Consider the following 14,110-nt stretch of genomic DNA (forward strand, 5'->3'; position numbering starts at 1 on the left):
CCACAAACCATGAGATCATGACCTGAGCCGAAGTCCGAGGCTCAACCGAGCCACCCAGGCGCCCCTCAATTTCCTCCCTTTAAATGAGAGGCCTTGTTACTCCTTTGACCCATAGAATATAGTGGCAATGACCATGTCTGGACCCACTAAGCCTCCTGTCTCTTGGGAGCTCTCAGCCGTCTTGTGCAGCATGCATCCTGCTGAAGAGACCACAGAGAGAGGCCACACGGCCGTAAGGAGAGACCCTGGGAGACCCTGGGACTACACGAGAGGGAGAGGGCCTCTGTGTCAAGGCACCAGGCTGGCGAGAAAAGCCGTCCTGAAGCCTCCGGACAGATTCAGCCACGAGCTGAATACCACGAGTGATCACAGCCGAGGCCACATGGAACCAAGATCACCCAGCCAAGCTCTGCCTGAATCCCTCACCCACAAAATCGTGAGATTTAATAGAATGGCTGCTGGTTTACGTTCGTTTTCAAAGTACCTATTTAAAAAAAAAAATAGGGGCGCCTGGGTGGCTCTGTCGGTTAAGCGTCTGACTTCGGCTCGGGTCATGATCTCGCGGTTTGTGAGTCCGAGCCCCGCATTGGGCTCTGTGCTGACAGCTCGGGGCCTGGAGCCTGTTTCCAATTCTGTGTCTCCCTCTCTCTCTGGCCCTCCCCCGTTCATGCTCTGTCTCCCTCTGTCTCAAAAATAAATAAACAGTAAAAAAAAAAAAAATAAAAATAAAAAAAAATAATAAAGCCGTAGACAACCACAGCAATGAATGAGAAATACATTTCTATCGTGTTATGGCATTAATATCTGGGGGTTTGTCTGCGAGCTGGTGTTACCTGAACTAATTCGGGGGATGCTTGTTAGGCCCCTGTTACGGGTGAGGCACGGGATGTCCAACTAGCTCGCCCCAGGTGATGGGGAAGGCGGGAGGAGGGAGGACTCCACTCCAGGACGACTGACGGGGCTGGCTCATCGGGCCAACTCTGCTCCTGGCTGATTGGCCGGGCCTGAATGCCGGGTACATCCCGGTTTAATCTCCCCGTGTGCGTCCTGGGGACAGTTCTTTTCAAGGTGCATCACCTGTGCGCACGAGAGGCAAGCCCCGCTGTGCCAGCACGCTTCAAGCTGGTGCTCAGGGTCTGCGACCATCCCCCCGCCAAAGCCAGTCCCCAGGCCACAGCCAAGTCAGAGGGTGATGGAAATCGGCTGTCCCCACCGTGAGGATCCTCTGCCGTGGGCGAGGGGAGGAACCAGGACCTGCCCTTAACACCCCGGTCCTTGTGCGACGGCCACGTCCCATCTGGGGTGTTTTGTCTGTTGTCCATTCTTTGACATCGTGAGTTCTCGTCCCACTGGGGAGGTGAGCTGTGGGTCCTCTGCCTGGGCCCGATCCCCGGACCCCTGAGCCGGGCAGCCTGCCTCTCCCCCTGGGCTCATGCTGGCCGCCACCCCCTCCCTGTCCCCCTCACAGGCGTGAGCAGCCTCGGCCACCTGAAGATTTGCAGGGGGCCTGGGGACAGACAGAAGGTGTCGCCGCCCTCCCCAGCACACAGCAGGGCCGAGAGGAAGGTCTGCGCAGCTGGGGGGGGCGTGTCAAGAGAGCCTCTGGAGGGAGAGGCTGTCCGTCAAACCCAAAGGATTTTTAGCTGAAAACTTTATCAGAAGAAAGGCAGTGTCAGACCCGAAAGGCCCATCATCTATCACGAGGCCGAGGCTCCTCTGGAAAGAGGGGAAGGAACCCCAGAAAGGCTGGAAGGGCCACCGCCTGGCTGGGGGGAGGGGGGGTGCCTCCCCTCCCAGAGCTTCTGAAGAAGCCAGAAAGCACAGCGGTGACTCAGGGACCGGAGGCTCCTGACCTCCAGCCTGTCAAAGTGAAGAAGCGAGCCTTTCTGCCTTGAACAGCTGTGTCCCCTTCCCCCTTTGTCACAGCGGGTCCAGCGTCCGCGCCCTTTCTCTCGTCCCGGGCCGTGGAACCTTCTGGGTCCTGGATCCCTTTGGTGCAGGCTGCCGGCCCTCCCCCACGTGACACAGGTTTGCCAATGATGCCAGGTTGCCTGTCACAGAGCCCCGGAGCCGGGAGAGGCCGTTGGGGTCCAGGGACCCAGCTCAGATGGCCTCCCTACTCTGCGGGGCACCACAGGGCTTCCCTGCTACCCTGCCTCCTCTCCTTCCTGGACACTCTGGCCTCTGGTCCGGGGCAACGGGTGTACCAGGCACGTGGGGCAGGGCACCCCGTGATGGCCGCTCTCTTCCCAGCTTCCTGGACCAGCCCGCGGGTGTCCCACGGACGCACACGCCCCCGGTTCTTTTGTTCAAAGCTCATCTGTCCTTCCAGGCTCATTTCAAAGGCCATCACCTCCAGGAAGCCCTCCTTGATACGCAGGGCCCTCTCCTGAGCTCCCTGGAGCCCGCTGTCTGCTCCTCCCTGAAGGCCCTGTGACCCCATTGGACTAGATGCATCCTGAGGGAAGGACCCACGCTGGAAGCAGCATTGCTCTGGCGCGCAGAGCCCTGTGGTGGGACCCCACCTCCTCCACTTTTTAGCTTGGGACCTGGGGTAGGTCCCTTATCCGTTAGCGGGCAGTGAGACTGTGGGCAAGGGGAAGGTTCCCCTAGAGATGGAGAGTGGGAGCCGGGTGACCCCGCTGGGTTCTGGGCCGCAGGGACCTGAACTCAGGGAGGGCTGTGGGCACTGGGGTGGGGGTGAAGGATGTGCCAGGGCCGGGTGGGAGGGAGGGAGGGGTCCCAGGTTCGGGCCTGTTCCATGGCTTGGGGACCCCAGGAGCCAGGCAGGCCTTAAGCTGGAGTTGGCCGAGCCGAGTGTCCTGCTCCGACCTCGGCCAGAGGCGAGCTTGGGGATGAAGGCCAGGCACAGCTTTGGGGCACCTGTCCCCCGTTTCCAGTTCTCCGGGAATGCTGCTTCCCAGTGGCGGAATCTCACCGGAAGCTGTCAGCCCGTGTCTCCGTACCTTCCCTTGGTTCCCTGGACCCGCGGCCTCAGGGAGCCCCCCCACCCCCGAGCAGCTGAGAAACAGGAAGCAGTTTTGTTCCGCACGCTGGGCTCGCAAGGGGAAAACATTCACAATAGCTTCGTGAGAGGATCTGGCTTTTATGACAACTGATTACCCGGTGGCCAAAACAGATCTGGTATTTCACTTCCTATTTCCCCCACTTTGTCTTCTTAAAAAAACCAAAACAACCACACATTTCAAAAGCCGGGCTCCTCTGGAGGTGGTTCGGGATGGAACCAGCCCTGTGAGCACATCCCACGTCCCTGTGTAAAATGATGCTGGTTTTGCCAAGGACAAACGCACCGTTTTACTTCCCTCTGGAGGACATTCCGTGTCGGCTCGGAAACCAAACCTGGAGCTGGGCCGACAACGCAAGTGCTTTGCTTTACACGGATACCACTATCGTCGTGGCCGCGACCCGCAGCGATAACAAACCAAGAACAGTTAGCAATCGGCGGTTCTCTGGCGTGTTCGTTGAATCTACACAAAATCTAGGTATCCCTTCTGTCGAGGAGGCCTCCGGCCTGTGCCTGGTTGCCTCTCCCGACGGGGAACTTACTACCTCGAGCAGCTGATTTGTATAAACAATTGCAGGTGTACGTGTCCAGTGTCCTCCCAGGGGGTGCTGGCGAGTGTTAGACCTCTCTTGCTTTCAGATAGCGCTCCTGGTCGCAACGGGTCGCAACGGACTCTGGCACCTTCTACGGGCAAGGGTAGAATTTGAGAGACGTCTGACGCTCCCAGGACTGTTAGGAGAAGGAACGAACGGCAGAAGCCAAGGCTGGCGGGGCGGCTGGAAGCACAGCGGGCCTCGAGGAAGAGCTGGGAGGCTGCGGCTGCTGGCCCCCCGGGAGTGGCTGCGTGTTCCTCTGTCCCTGAACCTTTGCTCCATTTCCCTAGAACCCAGAGGTGGCCTCCGACGGGCTGAGCCAGGCACATGCCTTGCCTTGGTTGGCAGCTGGTGGTTGGTGGGGAAGAGGAGAGGAGGGGAGGGTCAGGGTCCTTCTAGGCCGAGCAAGGTGGGTGAACTCGGGCTCCCAGGCGACCCACACGGCACCCATTTCCTCCCCACTTGCTAAGCTCACGGAGGCCAGGGAGTCACGTTGGCAAGGTTTTACGTGACCTCCCCCTCTCCCTCCTTGGCACGGCCTCCGCCCCTCACCTCAACTACTCGGAACCCGTAAGAGCAGCGGCTCATCTGGAAGGGGCAGGAAACGACCTGTAAATGCAGTGCCCACACCGCATGAGCCCCGGGGGCTCATCTCAGGATCGTTTCTCGTGGTTTTGGCTTCCTGTGGGGCTGTGTTTCTCGACGGTCTCCGCAAACCCAACGTCTCGGTACCAAGATGGGCCTCAACAGCTGTGTCCTTCTCTCTTTCCCGAGGTCCGGCAGCAAGACAAGCCAAAGACCCACGTGGCATCTGTCCCCGTGGGCCAGCAGGGAGGAGCCAAGCATCCCAGCCTTCAAGGTAGAACGGAGATGTGACACGGGGAGGAGAGTCGTACTACCGGCTGGCCTCACCTGCTTTGCGGAAAGGGAGACTCAGAAGGGTAAGGGGGCAGCCAGGAGATCAGACAGAGCACGGTGCCCGCGCCTTAGGGTACGGGAGGGCCAGTCACCTCAACTCCATCTTTAAAATCCCACTCTTCAGCTGGAGAGGCAGCGTGGCGGTAGCTATGAACTTGCACCTTGCAGCCAGGGAGACGTGTGACAGCATCTGGGCGGTGACTTAAGCTCTCTGAGCCTGCTGTCTTCTCTGCAAGAGCAGCTCAGGGCCCTGCCGTGGGGGCAGGGCCGGATCGCAGAGACGAAAGGCTCGTGGGCCGCAGGGACCTGCCTCGCCCAGTCCGTGTTCTTTGAGGGTAACTGGCATCCGGAGACCGAACGAGGTGGGGCGGACGGGTCCGACCATTGTGGACCAATGCAGGACACTCAGGCAGACAGGGAGTGTCCCGAGCTGACCGGCGGGGCTGGCGGAGGCCTCGTGGGGCCTGAGTCCCCGGGTCCGCCACTCCCTCTGCCCAATCCTGCTTCCGCCCTCCCCTGTCTGCGGGTACTGATGGATAATAACGCCTTGTCGCCCATCTCAGCACCTGCTTCCTAAGAACACAACCTGCTGCCGCGGGCATGTGGGTGGCAAGCGCTCGGTGAGCTTGCCACATGACATCCTGTTACCACCCTACGTCCTGTGACCACGTGACGTCCTGTTACCACCCTACATCCTGTAACCACGGGACGTCCCGCGACCACGTGATATCCGGTTCAACGCGACTTCCGGTTTCCACGCGGCTATCACTATTCCTAAGCCTATCTCAACTCGGAAGTCAGGTTGGAAGACAAGTAGATGAATTCGAAATTGGGTGGAAACGAAAAGCCAGAGGCCCGAACGAGCAGAGATGGCCAAAGCCCAGGTAAAACGTCCCTTCTGGGATGGGGATGCTTAAGGCATCTGTCCTCCAAAAGGCGGAGACTCAGCCCCGGACCCACATTGGCAGTTAGAAATGCACATAAATTGAGGTAAGGAAAAGAGGATCAGAGAAGGAAGAGGTTTAAATGGGAGGTGACGTCATCGGTCACATGGGTGGCTTCCGAGGGTTTAAGTTGGGGCACTGGTGATGTTTGGAGAGGCAAGTTGTTCTGAGCTGAAATGCCAGCTTCTTTCCTGACGCCCTTGTCGGTGTCACCGCCCATCCAAGTTCACGGGTGGCAGGGTGATGACGTCTCCTACTCCCCAGCACATACAGCTGCATGAATCAGGGCTGGGGAGAGTGGGAACACGGACCAGAATATCTCTTGGTATTTAGTAATGGTGGGAAAGGACATGGGTGGGAAATCGAAGAACTTTGCCGCGAAATGCCTGGTGAGAGCTATTCTAAGAGGAGTCGGTGTTGTAAATAAGTTCCACTCCATCCTCCCATTAACCCCTTGAAATTGGCCGTGAGAAGATCTTGCTTGGCGACGGTCAGAGAACCATCAGTGGCTCCTCCGGGAGCTGGAGGGCAGGGATGGCTCGGGCCGCACTTGGGGGAGGGTGAGCTGCAGACAGATGCAATCGTGGGGGAACCATCGGTGTGTGTGTGGGTGGGGGGGGGGGCCAGATCAACGGTGAGGCTTTTCCGTCTCTGGGTTTCCCTTTCAGGAAAAGGTGCGCAGCCCAGAATATGCTGGGCTGCCGGGGGGAAACACAGTGAGGGTGCGTGAATGCAGGGGCGGCCCTCTCTCTGCCTCTGCTTCCAGAAAAGGCGCTCCCTTCCTTAGCGCGGACTTGCAGAAGGGCCTCCGGGAAGCGGGCAGCCGTGCTGTGCCGTCCTTGGGGTGTGGAGCCACAGAAATCACCGAGACCAACCCCTCCGGCAGCAGAGGTGGCCCCCTGTTCCGTCCTGGATCCAGGCGGTGACACGGGGCCCCGCCAGGGAGCTGGGGACAAGCCCCTCGTCCTGGGGTGCGAATCCCCCCACACCCGGCACCGGTTTCCCTCTCCTGCTCCCAGCCAGCCAGGAGCGAAGGAACACACTGGTAGGTTTTACAGGGTGGCCCCTGAGGCCTGAGCAAGAGGTGAACTCAGGGCTCCCTCATTCGGGCAGGACGCACCCACTAGAGGCCAGACCCGGAAGAGGGGCTGCGGACGCATGGGTGACGGTCCCCGCCTTTCCGCACACGGGGAGCACAGGACCACACTGCAGGGCACTGCACGGGTAGGCGGGGTGCTCTGAGAGGGGAGACGCCCTCTCCCACGTGAGCTGGGGAAGGGAGAGGGCAGGATTCACCCGCAGCTCAAGGGGGGGAAGGAGAGCCAGGCTGGGAGACAGCTGCGCCCTGGAGGAGCCCGGGAGGGTTGGGCAGACGCCAAGAGGAACGCAGTGTTTGAAGGAGGAGGTGACTGAGGAGGCTGGCAGGTGTCAGGCAGGGACACTAGGTTATGCCAGGTTTGCAGCACACGCTGTGGGGTCCTGCTTGCTCTCCCGGACCCCTCGCCCGGGGTGGGGGGGAGGCCACGCCAGCAGAACACTCCAGAAGCATGGCGGAGGCTCCCGCTGGCGAGGAAGGGGGACCTCCTGCTGACAGCCGTGTGGGCAAGCAAGGAATCATATCCCCCAGCCCCAGTCAGGCCTTCTGGGGACTGTCCCTGCCATTCTGATGGAAACTTCCAGAGACTCTGAGGCAGAGCAATGCAGCAAAGACACTCCTGAATCCCTGACCTGCAGAAGCTGTGATGTATTCAAGGTTTGTTCCTTAAGCCACTAAGCTTTGGGGCAATTTGTTACACAGCGATGACAACTAATACTGAATTTAGTTGTAAAAGTTTTTTTTTTTTAAGTTTATTTTGAGAGAGAGAGAGAGAGAGGGAGAGAGAACGTGACTAGGGAAGGGGGGGAAGGGGCAGAGAGACAGAGGGAGAAAGAGAATCCCAAGCAGGCTCTGTGCTGTCAGCTCAGAGCCCAACGCAGGGCTTGAACTCATAAACCGTGAGATCACGACCTGAACCGAAACCAAGAGTTGGATGCTTAACCGACTGAGCCACCTATTTCGTTTTAAATAGGTCCTCAGTCATCAGAGGGGATCTGTAGATGCTTGATTTCAAAATACAGCCTCCAAGTATTCTATTTCGGTGACAGGTGTCGAGGGCCCGGTTTCTGGTAAGTTCATCTGCTGATTACCCCCACACCACAAGGGCGGGGGATGCCGAGGTCCGTGGAAACATCTGCCCGATACGTTGTACCGTGCACGGGAGGCACACGGCGCAGGGAAGGAAGGAGCAAGGCCCCGGAGTTAGAAAAGGAGAGCTGTTTGCTGTGACTTGATGGCTTAATCAGCCGATCGATGCTGTTCGCAGGGCAGAGGGAGTGGGGAGCTGAGATGAAAAATGCATGAGGGGCCGGGGGGGGGGGGTGGCCTGGGAGGAGCACGGAGAAAGCCGGCCTGCTCTATTTGCCCAACGCCAGCCAAGAAATTAAATCGGCACAGAGGCCATGGGCAGCCACCGGGCTGACTGCAGCTGGGAGCGCACGCGCACAGCTCCTTTCTCTTCATGAGGCAGAAACGCACTCATTAAATCGCTTTTCCTGACTAAAGATGGATTCAGTAACCTTCAGCGGTGTGAAACACCAAGCAGACACCAAAATCGTGCGGGTCTCGAAAGACGCTGATGGAATCGGGGTGTTAATGATCTTGGGGCCAGCAGCCAACATGACACAGGAGGAGGAGAGCTCTCAGCACGGGCTGGGCCTTCCGTGCGCCTGTGACTAACACCACGTCCAGGAACAAAAAACGGCAATTAACTGGAACTCTCAATTAGCTCCTGGGGAAGGTGAGAAAGACACAGGAAAACCAGCTCAGACTGAGGACTGTGTAAAAAAGCCGACTTCCGCCGGCCGTCCTTGGATCAATTCGGGTCAAATTCAGCCGTGACGCGGGGGCCAGAACAATGACGGCTTAGACGAGATGGCCTAGCTGTCGCCCACATAAAAGACGACCGGGGAGGGATGCCAAAGTTACCAGAGAGCCAGACTCCCTCTATCTTGCTGTTCTGCCATCCCCAGCACGTGGCTTCTACCTCGTGGTCCGTGACGGCTGCCTGAGTGCCAGCCATCATGTCCACGCTTCAGCCGGGAGGAAGGAGGACGGGGCAGAAACGCCCTCCCACCTCTCGCCATCCCCTCAGGAACCCCTCCTAGCAGTTATACGTAACTAGAGTCACATGTCAACGGTCACTCGGATTTGCAGAGGAGCTGGGACGGGACGTCTTTATCCCAGGCTCGTAGGGGGAGCGCTGTTAGAAGGAAGAATGGAAGTGTGGCTGTTGGGAAGGCAGAGGGCTCTGGCACGTCTTGAAGTCAGAACACATTCAAATGGAAACGATGTCTCCGGTCAACACAAGACACTGACCTGAGTGCACTCAGGGGAGGGGGAGGCTGACGATAGGGGCGCGTGAACCACCCTGGAAGGGGCAAAATGGAACATGACAGAATGTTAAAAGTACATGGAATCAGTCATGTAAATCGTGACATTTAAGTCATGATGCTATTCGTGCTACAAAGTGTAAAAACGCTAACCTTTATCCAGACAGCAAACAAAAACGTACCCTGACCGCATCTAAGTAATCAGCAATCCGGCTCGCCCCCAGAGCCCCCGTATTTCAGTCACACTGTGTGTACCGCTCGGCAAGGTCCTCAGTCTGGACCCTGGGCTCCACAGCCCGCGGAAAGGTTTTCCGTCAATCCCCTTAACCCTCAGCTAACCATGAAGCAAGCCATCAAAAAAGCTTAGGTTTGGAACAGCACCTACTATGTGCTTAAAACCTACTGGGGTAACAGACAGACTGATCCAATACTCGCAGGAGTAAACAGAGCATGTCCGGTGTGTTAAGGGCCAAGAAAGCCAGGGACAGGGGCGTGTTAGTTAGGACAGGGTTAGGCCGTAAGCGACAGAGACAAGGTAACAGCAGCTTCAGCAACACAGTTTACTCTTCTCGTTCGCTGAGCCCGGAGGTGGGCAGACAGGGCCGGCGTGGAGCCTATCAGGCATCGAGTCTGTTCTACCTTGTTCTGCACGTGTGGACTCCATTCCCAAGCCCCCTTCCTGGTCTAAGGGGCCTCCATTCCCAAGACCGCTTCATGGTCCAAGATGCCAGTTCCATATCCCACGGCACTGAAGAGGAAAAGAGACCGCGGGCGGGGGGGAGGGGGGGCCCTGTCTTGGCTTTCAGACAAGCTCACACATTTTTGACACCCCTCTGAATCAGAGCGGGGGTCTGGGTCCTCTCCCTTGAATCTGGGCCACCTTTAGTGACAGGCTGACCGAAGTGATGCTATATAATTCCCCAGGCTAGCGTAGAAAAGACGATACAGTGTCCACACGGTTTTCTTCGGACGTTGATGCTCGGGGCCCAGCTCCATGTGGTGGAGAGGCCCAAGCGGGGAGGGAACCAAGGCCCAAGGGAGCCTCTGGAGAGGGCTTAAAGGGGAGCGAGGGAAAGGTTCCCGGAAGGAGGGGGTAGGGGAGCCTGTCGTGAACGTGGCGCTGGTCAGTGTGCAGCAGTGGAGTGTGATAAAGCAGAAACCCCAGGACGCGCGTGTCCCCCCGAAGGAGACGTCGAGGCCCGGTGCTTCGTTTCTTCCAGCTGTCCACGGCAAGACGCAAGAGGCACGATGGGTTAAAAAGGAAACTTTTCCGTTTTTAATTGAAAGGAAAATGCAAAAGAGCCGTAACTTGCCGGGTTTGAAAATAAAACCGTTTTCTCATTCCCGGCTTCTCCAGATGGCAAAGGAATCTCCAATGGAAAAACTGGCCTCCGGGCAAAGATCGAGCCCAGGCTGGGGACGGAAGATCCTTTGCAATACCTCAGAGGCACTTAACACGGTGCCTCCTTTTGCCAGCCACCAGCTTACTGCCGTTCGGTTCCGAGTTCGTCCTTCGTCGCCTGATCTAGAAGATGGATCGGGGCCCTTTAAATGGTTCTTTGCTCACTGGCATGCTGTTAAGCACTGACAAGGGTGTGTCTGTGTGTGGAGGGGTGGGCCTGGGGCTAAGAATGGCCAGGGCTCTAACTGAAGCACGTGGACTGAGGAGGGGGTGAGGGGTCGTTCTCCAGGGGCAAGGTGACGTTCATTTTATCCCAAGAAGGGCGACGCCACCAAGGTGTCTGGATTCTTGGCATCGTGTGCTCCCGCATGGCGGGTGCCGTTCACAGACACGGCTCGTGGCGGGACGGCATGGCTGACACGTGCCTGGCGGCCTTGGGGCACTGAGGCATCAGGCCGCAGAACCCCCAGCCTCTCTGCCTCGAGGAGCGGTTCGATGTGTTTTGCAGCTTAGCTGGAAATGCTAGTGAAAGCCCTTTGCTCTGGACGACTACAAGCTAGGTTCGGATCATCGGTATTTATATTCTGAGAAAGGAGGCAGGGCTGCTCTCGTTCCCTGGAGCCCTCAACCCTTCCCCCTGCGGAGCGAGCAAGGTGCCTTGGAGCCGGGGCAGAGGGCGTGGCCTGGGATCCCTCACGGAGGGCTGAAGACAAGTTACACGGCGTCACACACGCACCCACTCAAAGGCTGTCCGGGGCTCTGCGGGCCCACGGCCAGGACTCGGCCACGCGGGGAGCTGGTTTCTCTCGCTAATCTCACGAACATCCCTTGGCTATGGCCCCCAAGTCTTTGGAAAAGTCTAGAACTACCCGCCGGCTTCCTCATTAGCTCCCTACTCTTTTATGCTCCCAAGTTTTCCTGAACTTTGCCGGTTTGCAAACTAATGGAAAGAAACAGGAAGGACAGCAAATTAACTATGGCCTTTTGGCGATCATTAATTTGACCAACTACCCTTTGGAAATGAAAGGCCAGCGCCTATTAGCTTTAGGGGCATCGAGTGCAAAGTCAAATATCAAAAGGCCACGGCAAAAGAGGGGCCCCGTCCTAATCAAGGCAGGGAGGTGCGGCGCATTCGCAGAAATGCAGATAGGACTGGGAAATGGGGCGGTGTCCTGTGATCCTGACATTCTCTTCAGAACACTTCCACTCCTGAGACGGGGTTTTACATCTCTCGTGCTGAAGATTACGAGGAGGTCCCGACGTACCGCTGAGGCCGTTCCGCAGTGTCTGCAGAGGGCAGGCCATCCCACGGCATTGCCATCAAACCTCTGGATTCTTCTCGGAATCTCATCTTTGTGGGAACGAGAGACGGGAGGGGGTCAGAGAGGCAGGAGACGGAACAGGCCCCCCACGGACGGCTACGCCCCCCGCATCCATGCTTGTGCCTGCACTGGAGTCGCTGACAAGGCTGCCTGCCCGTCTGGCCCTCTCCCATTTGACGTGCGAACCGTATCCCGGCGACAACCACCGGTATGCAGTAGGCGCACAATAAATACCTGGCGTGGTCCTTCGCAGGACTCGCGCGCCTGCACGGCCAAACGACTGGCCCGATTCCCAGATGAATCCAGGCTCACGGGGACCACGTAACTGGCCCACGGTCGCCTGTCTAGGGGCAGAGCAGAAACCCGAGCCCGGCTTTCTTTCTCTCGTCAACATTTGGCAAAGGTTACTGAGCGCCCGCGCTGTGCGAGGGGACAGACCAGTGCTCCGGACACTTCCGGGAGCCGACACTCTCGTGGGTGTCAAGAGGGCGTGGCTGACAGCGTCCAACACGAGGGCTGCTCGGAAGAAACGAGGAAGGGGGCGGGAAGGGATGGGGATCACTCCCACAGCGAGCGGTCGGGGGACGCCTGCCCCATAGGGTGACTCTCCCCGGAGGAGGAAGGGAGCAAGCCCGGGTGACATTTTCCGTGGTCCCCTTCAAATCGAAGCGGAAGACGATTTGGACTCAAGCTAACAAATACGGTAGCCATAGACACGGTAATCTTTGCCACCCATCGAACACTTCCTATCTGTGGCCCGTTTCCAGGGTATTTACATGATGTGTGGGGTAAACGACTCCGGCAGTTATTTGAGAAAAAAACAAACCTACATCTCGGTGATTTGCCAGAATAAAAGGTTTGAAAGTTTACTTCGCTCACACAAAACCCACCGCGGGGGCTCCTGGCTGGGAGGCTCACCCGGGCAGCCAGCTCTTCTGTGGGTCCGGACCCGGGGATCCGGGATCTTGCCATCTTGTTCCGTCGCCGTGTGTCACTTCCGATGCCGCCTCAGAAAAGGCAGAGCGAGCAGGGCAAACGCATGCCTTCTTTCGGCCACCTCTGAAAGTGACACAAAACCGGGGCGCACACCCCGCAGCCCCGCTTAGACTCAGGGGGGCCGGGAAATGTGGTCTGTCGGGTGCTCTGGGGCAGGAGATGGTTTGGACGGGCATCGGCTTAGCGATCGGGAAGAGAGAGAAAGTGCGCGAGCATGTGTGAGCGCCGTGTGGCTTTCGGGAGGAAGAATGTCTGGGCTGAGAAGAACAATCCAGAGGCCGGGGGCGGGGAACTCGCTGGCGCTCCCGGGAGGGAAAGGATCCTGTTCTGGAGGCTCTTTCCACTCCAGGCCCAAGGCCCCCCGCCCCTTCCATGTTTGAGGATGGTGTCCTCCCAGAGGAAGGTGACAGGAAGCATGAGGCCCAGGTGACGGGTGAGGACAGCCCCTGTCTTGAGCGCGGGCCCCCGTGGGCTGGTGCTCCACCCCTCCCTGGGGCCCTGGAACAGGCGCTGAGGGCAGGAGGGGAAGGGGGGAAGTCAGCTGGTTTAAATGGCTTCCACATCCAACAGACCCTGTGCCCTCCTTTGCCCTCCCAAGGCACAGCCGTCAGTGTGGGCTCTCCGGGTGGCCTGGCGGTCCAAGAGGCTGGGAGCCGTGTGTGGGGCATCTCCCCCAGGAAGCCCTCCCGGATTCCCTCCAGCCGCCTCACGCGCGCTTGCTTAAGCGTCAGGACTCGGCACACTGCGGCGCATCCGACCACAGGCACGAACCGCCTGTCTTCCGGGACAGGGAGGGCCGGAGCTCCCCCGGTGTCAGACTGCCCCTGACAGAGACGCTTCCCCGAGCACTGCTACTGGGCTGTCACTGCCAACGCTTTCATAGCCTGTGCCCCAGCGGGATCTATTTCACCGCGACACGGTAGGCCAAGTGGTGTCCCAAGAAGTGTTGGGGAAGTGGAAAAGGCGTAGGCTGAGGGCTGCTTGGCTGTGGTCCTCGCCGTCGCTCACCTGCCGGGTGAGTGAGGACGGGTCTCCAGGCCTTGGACGCTCTGACTGCCCATCAAGTGCACAGGCTGAAACAAAAGGCAGCTGAGGTCGCCGCCAAGATCGGAGATCAAGATTGCTGCCAAGATCAAGATCGGAGATCTACACGGGGCTGTAAGTCAAGACGGAGGGAGAGTGAGAGGGAGAAGGAGGAGAAAGAAGAGGAGGAGTGGGGTGGGACACAGAGGCGGCAACAACGTTCCTAACGGCAGAATGCTGGTCCCCTAAAACCCAAACAGGTTAGACTTGACACCAAAGGCATGATGCGTAAGTGGAAAAAACGGACAAACGGGACCTCATAAGAAGTGAGTATGTGTGCTCTGTGAAAGATCCCCTTAAGAGGATGAAAGGCAAGCTACAGCCCGGGAGAAAATACGTGCACGTCACATGACCGACACAGGATCCGCACCTAGAATGTAAGAGGAACTCCCGACGCT

This window comes from Lynx canadensis, chromosome D4 (genome assembly GCF_007474595.2).
Source record: "Lynx canadensis isolate LIC74 chromosome D4, mLynCan4.pri.v2, whole genome shotgun sequence".
Classification (NCBI taxonomy): Eukaryota; Metazoa; Chordata; class Mammalia; order Carnivora; family Felidae; genus Lynx; species Lynx canadensis.